The sequence below is a fragment of the Budorcas taxicolor genome, chromosome 1 (genome assembly GCF_023091745.1).
Source record: "Budorcas taxicolor isolate Tak-1 chromosome 1, Takin1.1, whole genome shotgun sequence".
In the NCBI taxonomy this organism is placed as follows: domain Eukaryota; kingdom Metazoa; phylum Chordata; class Mammalia; order Artiodactyla; family Bovidae; genus Budorcas; species Budorcas taxicolor.
The window spans coordinates 82,601,502-82,610,824 of record NC_068910.1 but is presented as its reverse complement, the minus strand read 5'-3'; the positions used below and the strand labels follow the sequence as shown (position 1 = coordinate 82,610,824).

The following is a 9,323-nucleotide window of genomic DNA, read 5'->3' as shown; positions in this document are numbered from 1 at the left end:
AAGAAACTATCACTAAAGACATTTTGATTTCAGATTTCTGGCTTCCTGAATTATGAAAGAGTGAGTTTCTATTTTAAGACACTTAGCTTGTGGTGGTTTCCTACAGGGGCACTAGGAAACTAATAGATCATGTAACAAGATTTAGCTCAATTTGAAGCATGATCAATAAATTTATTATCTGATGCTTTCTCAGGTGGGGCTTCCTGCAATCCCAGAGACCTTGGTTTGACTCCTGATTGAGAATATCTGCTGGAGAAGGGATAGGCTACCAACTCCAGTATTCTTGGCCTTCCCTTATATCTCAGCTGGTAAAGAATCCACCTGCAATGTGGGAGACCTGGGTTCAATCTCTGGGTTGGGAAGATCCCCTGGAGAAGGAACAGCTACCCACTCTAGTATTCTGGCCTGGAAAATTCCATGGACAGAGAAGCCTGGCAGGCTACAGTTCATGGGGTCACAAAGACTTGGATTCAACTGAGCAACTCTCACTTCACTTCATGTATAGTCTTATCATTTGCATATTCAGTAAATAAAAAGATTATTTTTAAATAATAAAATAGTGATAAATTACTGTGTCAAAGTATTGCATTTTGATGTGTTTATTTTGAATAGAAATAATTCAGCATGATGTCTTTATAATTTTCTTCTAAACAGTTTTTTACATATAATCAATCTTTTAATATGTGTTTATCTTATCATATCTATAAAATCTAAATGTGTTTCTGTAAATAAAGCTTTGAATTTAGGAATTTGCTGCAAGAAGAGATGTCAAAAAGGATACTTTAAAAATGAATGATCATGAAGAATTTGGCTGCATGTTTTTGAAAAGCATAAATTGAATTTGGCAATAACCTAATCACTAATGAGATCAGCTATTATACAAGTAATAGAAATAATTACTTGCATCAGAATGTAATACATTTAATAGAAGGAAAAAGTCCTTAATATTAGAGGAACTACAGAGACACTGAGGCCATATTTTCCATTAAAATGAAATAGAGGAAGTACGATTCATAGTATTATCCATTTGTCTCAGGGTAAGAAAAAGGGACACACTTAATTATCAAACTTTCTTTTTATCTGTTCCAATTACCCTGTTGCATTAAAAAAAACACATTTCCCACTTTTAATTAAAGTTATACATGATCAGCTTTAACTAGTAAACACAAATAAACCTCTATAAGTTGATGCTATTTAGTTCATCGACAAATATTCAAAATGTCTAAAATATTTTCTTGCTGATAATAGATTGTTAAAGTAAATTAGAACAGCATATAAGTTGATCTATACTAATTTTTCTTAAATATTGATGTGCATACTGAATTCAACTTAGTATAATTTTAGCCAAATAATTTAATAATTTAACACATTTATTTCTAAACAGAAGAGTCTTATTTTGACTTTAAACATTAATTTATGCTGTAGATTTGTAGGGGGGATGCTGAGTTTACTGTCATATTCACTGTTAGAAAATACTAATCTATTAAACACTTACTGTGTACTGAACACTCTGTTACATTCAGGTAAACTAATTAAGTCTTCCCTCAATTAATGAACAAAAAAGATGTCACATCTATGACAGATCTTAAATAAATAAAATGAATTAAATTATGGCTTATGTATTGGAAGTTGAAAAGAGTTAAAACATACCAGGTGATTTAGAAATGTTAATATAAGAGGAGACCCATAAAATATTTGAGATTCAAAGCATGGTACTCAAATGCTAACTACTTCTATAATCTAAAAAAGAAATGATGATGGCTTGAATCAGAGAATGTGATGAAAACTGATTTGACTGGAGAGGTTGAACTAATAGTAAATACTGATCAAACACATGGAGTTGAATGGAAGAGGATCAAGGATGACCCTTTTTGTTTCTTTGTTTTTTGCTTTAAAATATATTGCCATTAACTAAAATTAGGAAGGATTTGGGTAGGATGTGTTTAGAGGGAATTAGAAATTCCTTTAATACATATTAAATTTGAAATATTTATTAGTCATCTAAACTGAGACAGATAGTGGACAATAGACTTATGAGTCAGAATGAGGGAGATTAAATTTGGAAATCATTCAGTTCAGCTCAGTTGCTCAGTCCTGTCTTGTCTTTTTGTGACTCCACAGACAGCAGGACATCAGGTTTCCCTGTCCATCACCAACTCCTGGAACGTACTCAAACTCATGTCCATCGCATCGGTGAAGCCATCCAACCGTCTCATCCTCTGTCATTCCCTTCTCCTCCTGCCTTCAATCTTTCCCAGCATCAGGGCCTTTTCCAATGAGTCAGCTCTTCACATTAGATGGCCAAAGCATTGGAGTTTCAGCTTCAGCATTGGTCTGTCCAATAAATATTCAGGACTGATTTCCTTTAGGATTGACTGGTTGGATCTCCTTGCAGTCCAAGGGACTCTCAAGAGTCTTCTCCAACACCACAGTTGAAAAGCATCAATACTTTGGTGCTCAACTTTATTTATAGTCCAACTCACATCCATATGTGACTCCTGGAAAAACCTCAGCTTTGACTAGATGGACTTTTGTTGGTAAAGTGATGTCTCTACTTTTTAATATGCTGTCTAGTGAGTAATTAGATTTTAATATTCAATGCCTTGGGATTGATGAGATCACAAGGGAGTGAGTATAGATCAAGATTCTTTCTTTATTTATTTATTAAAAAATATAGAATGCTTCACAAATTTGTATGTCATTCTTGCACAGGTTCCTTGCTAATCTTCTCTATGTCATTCCCATTTTAGTATATATCTTGCTGAACTGCGTACTGGATCATGATTCTCTATCATAGCAATAATGATATTGCAGGACTGGATAATTCTTTGTTTTAGAAGTCTGTCCTGTACATTGTGGGATGTTTAGTAGCATCCCTGGCCTCTAGCCACAGTATTCCAGCAGTAACTCCTGTTGTGACAACCCAAAATGTTATCAGATATTACCAAATACCCCATGTGAGCAAAATAATCTCAAATCAAAAATCATTACTTTAGACAGAAGAAAGAAAACTCCAGAGCTTTTAGGATCCTGCAATTTCATCTTTTGTTTTTGCATTTCATTTTTTGATTCAGGATCCACCAGACAGAAATCTCTTAGTGGACAAGTTTTCATTAATGCAATTCTTTGATTGTTTGTCCTACCATTTGCTAATCCCCTAGTTATCTTTTCTTAGATATGTATTTCTTCTTTTCCTTTATCTAAAAGATATCATTGAAAGTCATTGTCAAATGCTTTGATAAAAATCTGTTTTAGTTCAGTAACTCTGTCAGTGAAAGAAACAAGGCTAATCAGACATGACATGCTCTTGGTGAACTGATTCTCTCTCTTTGTGATCATAACCTCCTGTCAGTATTTTTAAACAGCCATGTAAATATTCATTCTTCGATCTTGTTCAGGTATAACATCGTCAGCTTGTCTATTTTCAGAATCCCTGGTCTTTGAGTTTGTAAAAATTCATACACTTTCTAACACTTTCTACAATAAAAATCTTATATATATATATATATATATATATATATATATACTACTGAATCTCAAAATTTGTCAGAGTTCATAGGATCCTCAAATGTTTAGGAGTTAATAAGAACTGTACAAACCAGAAAAGTGTCTGCAGAGAGGGCAGAGATGAAAAAGTGATTATCAAGCAAGAATAGTACTCTGAAAGTCAAGTGAAGAATTTGCCACAAGAAGAAAAGAGAAACTCTGTCAAAAGCTATGGTTTGATTAAGCTATAGGTAAAATTTGTCCATTGTTTTAGTAACATCAAAATGACTGGAAATTTTATCAAGAACATTTTTGGTGGATTAGTATGGGAATATGGATATTTGCATTATGCCAAATTACATTCCACAGATTAAATGAAGATTACAGAATCAAAAGTTCAAGTTGCAATGGAAAGGTCTTAACATTTCAACCAATCGGTTAATTATAGTATAACTTAAAGAGGAGTAAGCAGATATCATGTGCTCATGACTTGATGTCATATGTGAGAGTTGGACCATAAAGAAAGCTGAGCACCAAATAATCGATGGTTTTGAACTATGGTTTTGGAGAAGACACTTGAGAGTCCCTTGGACAGCAAGAAAATCAAACTAGTCAATTCTAAAGGAGATTGGTCCTGAATATTCATTGAAAGGACTGAAGTTCCAGTACTTTGACTGCTTGATGTGAAGAACTGACTTATTGGAAAAGACCTTGATGCTGGGAAAGATTGAAGGCAGGAGGAGAAGGGTGTGACAGAGGATGAGATGATTGGATGGCATCACCAACACTATGGTCATGAGTTTGAGCAAGCTCTGGCATTTTGATGATGGACAGGAAAGCCTGGTGTGCTGCAGTCTATGTGGTCTCAAACAGTCAGACATGACTGAGCAACTGAACTGAACTGATCTACCATAAATAAACAAACAAAGCCCAAGCCAAAACAAAACCTAAGTTGTGAAAGGTGATATTGTTTTTAAATAATACGCTTTGACACTACATAAATGCTTTAATGTTACATAAATGTAATCTCTAAATTTCTCTCATTTTAATATGTAGGTATTCTGCTGTGTGTTAAGGTTCCCCAGAGAAACAGAACACGTGGAATAGGCACATAAAGAGAGAAAGAGATTTAATTTAATGAACTGTTTACAGTAATCATGGAGGTTGGCAAGTTCAAAATCTGCAGGTTGGCATAGCAGACTAGAGATCAAGGAGTTGCTGAGTCTTAAGTTCAAGTCCAAAGGCCTTCTGTGGCAGAACTGAGTCAGGGGAGGTCAGACTTTTTTCTATTCATGTCTCACACCTAATATGATGGAGGGCAATTTACTTTACAACAAGTCCAACAATTTATCTGTAAATCCCATCCCAAAGCACTCTGATAGAAACACCCAGAACAATGTTAGAGTGCACATTCGGACACCATAGCCCAGCCAAGATGACCCAGAAAACTAGCCATCACACAGTCTACAATCTGTAGGCTAGAATTAGTAGACTGTACTAATCTGTAGATTGTAGAATTAGTCTACAGTCACTGGGCATCCTTGAATTTTATAGCTTCTGTGTACATCAGAAAAAAATCAATTTTTAAACAGCTGTACAACCCTGTATACTTACCAACTGTTATGGTATAGATAATTCCAGTTTATTCTTTTTTTAATTTAAATTTATTTATTTTAATTGGAGGCTAATTACTTTACAATATTGTATTGGTTTTGCCATACATCAACATGAATGCACCATGGGTGTACTTAAATCTACCCTCTGAAGACAAAAAAGATTCAAAATATACAGGCCCCATTAAAGAACAGATAGTAGAAATATTATCATTATAAGATTTAAAGATAATGAGACTCACATGGTCTAAAAAGATGTGTAAGATAAAACAGCCTCTAAATTAGCATAACCAGCCTGGAAAGTCAGCCTTCTGATTATGCATCTAAGATGTACCACAACACCACAGTGGTACCATAGAGAGAAATTAATCTACACTTGGATCAATTTCAAAAGAGCCAGAACATTGAGTCCCTTTAAATTTAGGCAAAGCATCATTCTTCATTAGAGAACCAGCAGGAGGTGAGGGAACTAATTAACTTATAGGTACTTTAAAGGTACCCACAGGTGTTCATGGCATCAATGTACTATTTACCAGCCATAATCTAGAGGTGATCTTTATATGGAAATCCTTAACTTGAAAATAAGGATGATTTCATATTACATTCCAAAGAACATAATTGTCTTTAAATTGCCCTTCTTTTCTCAAAAGATTTGATCTCTGAAGCCTGAAATGAAACTTTAACATTTTCAATTAAATCTAAGCCTTCAAGGTTTGGTTGAAACTAAGAAAATGATTTGTGAAACTCTTTTCAAACTGCCTCTGAAATAAGCTTCAAGCTAGTGAAGTTCTAATTCTTAACATTTAGACTAGTTATAAAAGAGAAGTCCCTTAATACTGAACTTCAGCCATAATATTCAAGCTATGCAAAAAAGAATAAGTTTTAAATTAATAACTAAGATTTTATTTTTATATCTGATTATTTTTAAGTAAATGGCTTTTTGGTTGCATGCTTTGCTTAGCAGATGATGGCAATAAAAGTAAACAAAATTCTGCTGCATTTTGTGATTTGGCATCTAAGATTTCATGTGCTGAACTGCTAACACACACTGTGTACTTTCAGAATTCTCCCAAATTTTCCTAAGCAATTTTTCTTTATTTCTATTTGAAACATGTCTCACACATCTTTACTCTATCACATTATCAGTTTACTATTTTTTTTTACCCCCAAAGGGGAAATGAAGCTAAGTTTTTATACAATCTTTAAAAGTTATTTTCCAATTAGAGTTATTACAAAATATTGGCTATAACCCCCACATTGTAATATATCCTTGGGCCTGTCTTTTAACCAATGGTTAGTGTCTCCCACTTTCCCATCCCTATATTCCTCCTCCCACCTCTCCACTGGTAACCACTAGTTTGTTCTCTATATCTGTGAGTCTGTTTATTTTCTGTCATATTCACTAGTTTGTTGTATTTTGTAGACTTCATATATAAGTAATCTCATGCATTATTTACCTTTCTCTGTCTGACTTATTTCACGACCTTAATGTCCACCAGGTCCATTCATGTTGCTGCAAATGGCAAAAATCTCCTTCTTTTTTATGGCTGAGTAATGTTTCATTGCATACATATACCACGTCTTCTTTATCCAATCATCTCTAGGACACTTCGGTGGCTTTCATTCCTTGGCAATTGTAGATAATGCTACCACAAACATTGAGATGCATTTGTCTTTTTGAATTTCAGTTTCTCTTAACCATGTGAAAACATGGTTTCTTTTTTCTACTTTTAGGATGAAGTGCTATTATGGGAAATTTTTTTAAAGATTTTTAAAATGTGAAAATGTCATATAATATTAACTACTATCATCTTCCTTATTGTAACAGGAAATTGGATACTAATGCTGATCATGGAATCCTGCATTATGCTGCCATCAGTCTGTATGCTACAATACAAATGACACCTTTTATTTATCTGTTCTTTGAAATTTTACATAATTTAATAGCAATTCTACATCACACTTCTACAAAACTTCATAGAATTACAGAATACTATTGAAAAGTAGTATTATATTAGAATAGTATTCTATTAAATAGTATTCTTAAAGATTTCTAGATATTATATATAATATAATATTTAATATATTTATTAATATATAAAATTATATATGTTACAATTAATTTTATAACTATATACTTGCATATAATTATATAAGTATATATAAATTAATATATATTAACAATATATTATAATTTTTATATATTATAATATATTTTTTAAATATATAAAATTATATATATATAAAGGGAAGCCCAAAGATATATATTTGCAATCTTCATAATTGGTTGAATAGCTTTATATGAAAGCTTCTTTAATTATCCCCAAACTGAAAGATATTCAACCAGTCATGAAGATTGTAGTAGGAGTATTCTTCCATAGGTACAATATTGTGAATTAAGTGCAGCAGGTATCAAGAGAGAAATAAAAAAAAACATTTTTTCACCACCATACCTGGACATCTTCCTAGGATTTTCAGATTACCTTCTTAGTCAAGTGTAGGATTTTTATAAGCCTTCTCAAAGTTTGTATATAAAAATACCATAAGACCCAATGAATTCATGTTGCTATAGTCTAAACTAATTTATCCTCTTAAGTAACTTGATAAAACCAAAAGTTAAGTGGTAACAACTTAAATAAAGATGAAATGTGAGTTATATTTTCTTTTTGCTATAAAGTAGAAAATAGCACATAAAATCCATGTTAAACAGAAATGGTTCATTATTTGTATGCAAACTAAAATAGCTGTATTAAGTGTGAATTTGTAGATTCATGTTTTATATAGCTGAAGTATTATGCATGATGAATAGTTGTCACATTGACACATTTCATTCTTCTACAATTCTAGAATTTATGTCCAAAAAAATTAATGAATTAGATTTATTTTTGGAAAGAAATAAATACGTGATTGCATAGGTTCTAGGCTTCAGGGGCCATTTACCTATTTGAAAAATAAGAATCCCTATAACTATTTATCATAAAAATAAGAATAGCTGTGTAGGAGAAGTGTCAATGTATTCTAAAGTAACTAACATCGCTAGAATTTTCTATTACATGATTCTTCAAGTATACATGATTCTTCTCCCTAGGCTTCATATTGTATTTGTTTATATTTTGGCTATTGTCATCATATGTCAGTTTCTACTGAGCTAGCTGGACTCCCCTCAGAAAGTCAAATCTGAATATTATTTTTCTTAAGTTATCAGAGAGATGTGACCTTGTATTTGATCTTATAACTTATACAAATAATGGCTATATGCAACCCACTCCAGTGTTCTTGCCTGGAGAATCCCAGGGATGGGGGAGCCTGGTGGGCTGCCGTCTGTGGGTTCACACAGAGTCGGACACAACTGAAGTGACTTAGCAGCTGTTTCTAAATAAAGTCCTTAATATTTAAATTTTTCAGTGACTAGAATAAATCATTCACTTCACATCTTAATCTAGTACCAAATACATGACCATCCATTGTGTGCTTAAATATAGATCTTCTAGAGGGCTAATGATTTACCTTGTTAGTTAAATGTTCTGGTCACATTAGTACTGACTTTAAGAAGTTTCTATTCCATATTTGTGCATATTCTGTATGTTACGAATTTGAATTGGTGAGTGTTTTTTAGTACTCTAGGGAAAGGCTACCCACTACAGTATTCTGGTCTGGAGAATTCCATGGACTGTATGGTCCATGGGGTTGCAAAGAGTATGGACTTGACTGAGTGGCTTTCAGTTTCACTTTTAGTACTCTGGGATTAACTCAAAGTAAGAAAAAAAAAAAAAAAAAAAAGGTAAGATTCAAAGCTGTGGTAACTCCAAAATATTTTCAAAGTGAGAAAATCTAGCACTGTAAACCTCCAAACTTGAACATTTATATCATCTCATATAATCAATGTTATGTATAAATTAACATACATATGAACATCTTCTTTATGTATAATTTGGTCTTTCCAAAAATAACTGAGACAACTTACCACAAGTTATACATATGCTGATATAGCACTGTTAATTTAAGAATAAAGTACTTTAGAATTTATTTTTCAGTAGAAGGTTAACTACAGCAAGTTTAATAAATGAAAATAGCACTTAAAATTGAGCATTTATATTTCCCTTAAGCATTCTAACAAATCAAGAAAGGATAGGGTGAAAAGAAAAGGATGACTTTGGAAAACAATTAGGAAGAACAGAATGAAGATGTAAAAAGGGAAGGGAAACATTATCCTCAATTTCATTG

General features: G+C 32.7%; 1 non-coding gene across 1 annotated transcript; it reads right to left on the bottom strand.

Annotated features, from left to right (window-relative positions):
• Positions 1 to 2,667: 2,667 nt before the first annotated feature.
• On the bottom strand, positions 2,668 to 2,779 carry LOC128058133 (U6 spliceosomal RNA). Its single transcript, XR_008200405.1, has one exon. It is a non-coding gene; the product is annotated as a U6 spliceosomal RNA (small nuclear RNA).
• Positions 2,780 to 9,323: the final 6,544 nt, after the last annotated feature.